Source organism: Hyaena hyaena, unplaced genomic scaffold (assembly GCF_003009895.1).
Source record: "Hyaena hyaena isolate Hyena2069 unplaced genomic scaffold, ASM300989v1 scaffold_1024, whole genome shotgun sequence".
NCBI lineage: Eukaryota > Metazoa > Chordata > Mammalia > Carnivora > Hyaenidae > Hyaena > Hyaena hyaena.
In genome coordinates this window covers 590908-595937 of record NW_024081657.1, presented here as the reverse complement: position 1 = coordinate 595937, position 5030 = coordinate 590908, and the positions used below count along the sequence as shown (strand labels likewise).

Sequence of the window (5030 nt, the reverse complement as noted above, 5' to 3'; positions counted from 1 at the left end):
TATTCTCCTAACTTCTAAATGTGACATATGACTATTTCATTTTAGTACTCATTCTTATGTACAATTAATTATATTATTTTCTTTCTTAGTTTTGAATAATTTTATGTAATAATTGTTTCTGAGTAACATATTTTCTTTTTTAAATTAAATTTCTGAATGATATCTTATGAAATCACATTTAAAACTGTTTTAGTTGGGGGTGCCTGGGTGGCTCAGTCAGTTGGGCGTCTGACTTTGGCTCAGGTCATGATCTCACTGTTCATGGGTTCGAACCCCACGTTGGGCTCTGTGCTGACAGCTAGCTCAGAGCCTGGAGCCTACTTCGGATTCTGTGTCTCTCTCTCTGACCCTCCCCTGCTCACGCTGTCTTTCTCTCTCTCTCTCTCTCTCTCTCTCTCTCTCTCTCCCTCTCAGAAATAAATCATTATAAAAATAAAACTGTTTTAGTTGAGTTGGAGAGTTCAGTTACATTTTTATGAATTGTATTAAAATACAAAATACATATATAAAAGTACAAAATAAAAAACATACAGCCCCAAAATTTTCTCACTGTGAAACCACATTTAAAGTCAGTGTCCAGCTTTGCCCAGTGGCAGTATTGTAGCCAATAAGGTTTATCCGACACACAATTATTGCTAATTGAAAATCAGTGCCCAAATCAGGAAATGAAACACTAATGGAATCCAGAAAACACCACTAGTTACCCTTTCTACTATCTGGCTTCCTACTCCCTATGGACCCTAGCCTGATTTTGTTCTTCTTTTCTTATAATGGAGGAGAAATTCACATAGCATACAATTAATCAAGCAAGCAATTATGAACACTCTTGAAACAAACAGGAAAATAGAGAGTGTCTGTGAAGAAACAGAAAATGTAAAGGAAATGTAAAGAAGAACCAGATGGAAATTTATAATTAAAAATTATAATAACCACAATAAAATCTATTGAAATAGGTGACTGTAGTGATGGCTCTAAACTTATCTTCTGTATGAATGAGATCAGACATTGAAGTTAGGCTGAGAATTTTTTTTTTCTCACTTCCAGTAAAACATTAATACTACAAAATAAATATAAAAGAACTTCTCTAATTTCTTGTTTTGATTATTAATTTCTATCCACATATAAGATATTTTGATTTGGGAGTAAGAGCTGGTCATAAAAATCTATTTAACAATCACCCTGGATGTTTCTGATGTAGGTTTTCTAAAGACCACACTGCCCTAAATAATTTCTGATATAAAAATCATTCATGTGTAAATTCTATTGATTTATATTTTTTAGTAATTAAATATGTACTTCTCTCCTTTAGAGACTCATTTCATACTGGTGGGGTTTTGGAGTGATAGGGGTTTCAGAGCTGATGGCCAAGAAAGAATTCTTGAAGAATGTCTTTGGTGCAGATAGGTGATTTTATTAAAGCAGAGGGACAGGACAGGTGGGCAGAAAGAGCTGTGCTGGGCTTGTGATGGGTAACTGATTATATACCTTTAGGTTGGAAGGGAGTTAGGGACAGCATAAGTCTCTAAGGAATTTTGGAAGCAGAGTTTCCAGGACCCTGAAGGGCTAGCTGTTGCTAGGGAAATGCCATTTATTTCCCTTTAGTAAAACCTCAGTCATGAGACCCTTCCGATGTATATCAGGGGCCATAAGCTTGGAGTATGAGTGCCAGCATGTATCTTAAGGAAGTGAGATAAAGGAAGTTTCCAAAGGAATTTTTATATGTTAAAGTAGACCTACAGAATCTTTGAGGGTGAGGATAATGATAAACCAAGATTCCCTTCAGTCCCTAGCAAAGTGTGTCAACATCATAGAGGCAGCTGAGCTCCTAGAAGAAGGTTACTCTGCCTGTTTCAAGGACTTGTCATGAACTATAGACAATAAGGGAATTCAATTTTTCATTTGCCTTTGTTTCCCACATCACCATGGCAAGCACTTAAATTCCTTTCCTTTGTTCTTGGGTAGGCAGGAGTGTCAGGAATATCATGCATATTCCAACCTGGTGGGGGGTGCTAGCTTGTACTTTGCCCTCAGCTTGCAGTTTGCTCCCTCATCAATACCACCCACTATGTGCTTCAATGCCTATATTTGTTATAATTAAAAAATTAAGATATGTAACTTAGCATTTCTTTGAAAAGGAAGTAGGTAAATTAATTAATTAATTAATTAATTAAATGGTGTCACAGTTGGAAAATTGCATAAGGATTTAAGAAGGGTAAAAGTGAGACAAAATCATATTTGGATCTTATAACTGACCTTAATAAGAGAAATGTCCACTATATTATAATGGATATATAATGCAGAGCCTTATCTAGTTATGTACTTATTTTCAAGTATAGATAATGGCCTCTAAACAAATATCTGTAGAATGTTAGACTATGTGAAATAATGTGTGAAAGAATCAAGTAACATTTGAGATTTGTCTTATAAAAATAGATATATTCAGGTAAGACTACTCTTGTTCAAATACACTTGAGATTATTATGGATATAAACCTTATATCTTTTTATGTGCTGAAAAATGATGAGACTGTGGACTCATTTATATATTTACATATGGCAAAATATCAGTTACTTTGCCTCCTCAGTGCCCTGGCTACTGAATCAACAGTGTAAGAATTAACAGTATGCACATCAAATGCATACGGCCAAGTAATAACAATAGCCACATTTATTGTATTTTTATTCTGCATCATAATTTTGATTCATCGTCTTTTTTAATTCTCTCAAAATCTTATAAGGATGCTATTCTTATTTTATATGGTAAGCAACATGAGTTCAGGAAAATTCTATAATATTTTAAGAAATCACACAGCTTATATTTGAAGTATATTGAGTCTGACTATAAAATTTATCTTCTTCATGTCTTGTACTATTTCATGGATTAGAACAGAATGACTATCCAATCTTAAAAAAGAAGAAAGATCTGATTTTTTTCCAAGTTATCATGTCATGTTCCTAATAACTGTGTGTTTATAGGGACAGTATGTTAGCCTAGTCTACTGAGATACTCAAATTTGGAAGGAATAATAAATTCTGTACTACAAATTCCAAACCGAAGAGCTCAAGACAAGTTATCACACAACTTAGAGTTATATAAATGCATTTAGTGGAAAGACATTCACTGATTCCTAAAGTAGCTTGTTGCAGTTTAAAAGCTTTCTTATAATTTTAAAATGTATTCATCTTTTAAAACTCCATTCTCCAGCGTTATAAACAAGATTATGTCTTCTTTTTTGTGTGTGACAAATCTGCAACAATTAAAAACAAGTCCCATTCCATTTTTTTCTCCTCCACATCTATCTTCCCCTTTACATTAGATCTGACTTCTGGTCACCTCACTATCCTCCTCTGGTATGCCTTGGCACACAACTCTAATCCACATCTTTCTAATATCAAGGACTCCAGACACAAATTCAATACTCCAAAAGTATTCTGGCTGGGGTTGCATTTATTCTGGGGTCAAGATTTTTTGTTGAATAGAATGAAGCACAAAACAATAAGTGCCTATAATAATACAGGCATAAGTGCATGCCATTTAGTTGAGCAGTGTCATTTGTATTTGGATACCATTTTTTCTGTGCCTTTGAGAATCAGGGAGACAGATTGGAGCCAAGGGTTAAGGAAGAGGAGAATTCATTTTATTTGCTCATCCAGCCATTTTCTAAACTTTAGGCTTTTATTTCAGGAAAAAAGTAATTTTAGGGTTCATAACAAGTTGATGTGCTAGTTAATGAGAAGGCCAATAAGACCAATTCCTTATATCTTTTTGGTAAAAATAGTATAGTAATTGGAAATTTTATATTTGCACTATTTATCAAAAAATAACCATGGTGGTCTGGGTACATGTAGTCCCTAAACTCAAACTGCATGTTTAAAATAGAAACATGAGATGATCAGAATCTGGTTTGCATCTTATATTAACTTCTCTATTAAGGTAGTCAAGTGTAAATTCTTGACATTTATGTCTAGGATGCATGAGTGAAAAGAGGAAATCTCCTACAGCCCTTCATTCCTTGTGTCCTACACACACACACACACACACACACATACACACACAACCTAGAGATGTAATAATTTTCAATGTTGTTGCATAATTTTGTTAGAAAACATGAGATGGAAAAGATTGATCATAAATCCATCTCATCTCCTTGACTGTCACTAGTCTAGAACTACGTATCTGGTATACACCTTAGTAGATTTATGTTTCACCTGGTGATTCTTAAAATGGTAAGTTTCCACCCACAGTCTCTCACTGAGTCAATAATACTAATAGAATAGAAGGGCTCATATTAAGATTGTTAATTATGTTACAAATGCATGAACTGATTACTTTGTTTTGTGTTCTTATCCTTCCCATTCCCAATAAAAATACCCTTTCTTTCACACTTGATCATGGGAACCTATGGATTCTTTTTAAAACATTTTGATATGTATGTACTTGCCAAAATGAGATTCTCTTATCCTCATTTTGCTTGGGAGACAGTAGAACTGAGGGTTAAGTGTCTAGACTTTAGAGTTGAGTTTTGTGCAAATGATATTATAAGGAGAGCTCTTCTGGTGAGAAGATATTGAACTTTGGATACATTCTATAATCTCCTCAAGTCTGTTTACTTATCTGTAAAAGGGAAAACCTACATCAACTGCATCAGATGCTTAATAAATAAATATGATATTTTTATATGTATAGTATTATCATAGTTCCTGACATATGGAAAGTCCCCAATAATTTTTAGACAAATGGATATATATTTTTTAATTTATCTATTTGTATTTATTCATTTAGTGGAGGGAAAATTGAGGGGGTTTTTAAGCATGGAGAATTTTAAATTATGACTGCAATGGTTGCTGTCTGTTTGACTAAAAGAGCCCAATAAATCTTCATATTAAAAATATATACTTAATCTTAGGTAATAGCATAAATCATTAGAGAACAAAACCTTATGAGCAATAGGTCAGTAGGTGATGCACGCTTCCTAAGATAATATTGACTTTATTGTGAAATTTATTACATATTTTGCAAAAGTACTAAAA

General features: G+C 33.6%; 1 pseudogene; it reads left to right on the top strand.

Moving 5' to 3' along the window:
• Positions 1–578: 578 nt before the first annotated feature.
• Positions 579–662, top strand: LOC120223633 (annotated as a pseudogene).
• Positions 663–5030: the final 4368 nt, after the last annotated feature.